The sequence below is a fragment of the Nestor notabilis genome, unplaced genomic scaffold (genome assembly GCF_000696875.1).
Source record: "Nestor notabilis isolate BGI_N333 unplaced genomic scaffold, ASM69687v1 scaffold9564, whole genome shotgun sequence".
In the NCBI taxonomy this organism is placed as follows: domain Eukaryota; kingdom Metazoa; phylum Chordata; class Aves; order Psittaciformes; family Psittacidae; genus Nestor; species Nestor notabilis.
In genome coordinates, this window is record NW_009926077.1 from 12,158 (window position 1) to 12,757 (window position 600).

Genomic DNA, 600 nt, shown 5'->3' on the forward strand with positions numbered 1-600 from the left:
GCTTGGATTGAAATAGCTCAGTCTTTGGAGACAGAATCCTCCTAATTCTGTTTTTAGTGTTAATGCAATTAGGTTTAATTCTACCAATCAATGAATTATTTGTATGGATATGACCTGAAACGCATATACAAATGCACATGGGTGCAGATACGCATGTTTTGGGGCAGAGTCACACCCCAGCCCCTCCAAAGAGCAGCAAAACCTCCTTCCAATCTGCCTCCTCTTACCGTGCAGAAATGCTCATGGCCTCAACAGTGCCTTGTGAGCACTGACTTTAATCCCACCCTGTTACCAGAGATGCTTTTGCATGCAAGAGGAGTCGTCATCATACATCTCTAAACACCTCTCTGGCATTACTATGCTTCAGAGCACAGCTGTAGGCATAGACTCCAGTAACAATCATTTTGGATGGCTGATGAAGTCAACCAGCCTCACAGATCACATCAGAAAGCATCATGGATAATGACAATCATGAAGACACCCTTTCCTTGGATTTCGATATAGGAAGCTACTTCGTTCAGATACATAACACGAAGAAACATCTACTCCAATATTGTAACCCTACAGAAAGTGTCCAGCATCAGCAGATAAGAAGTAATG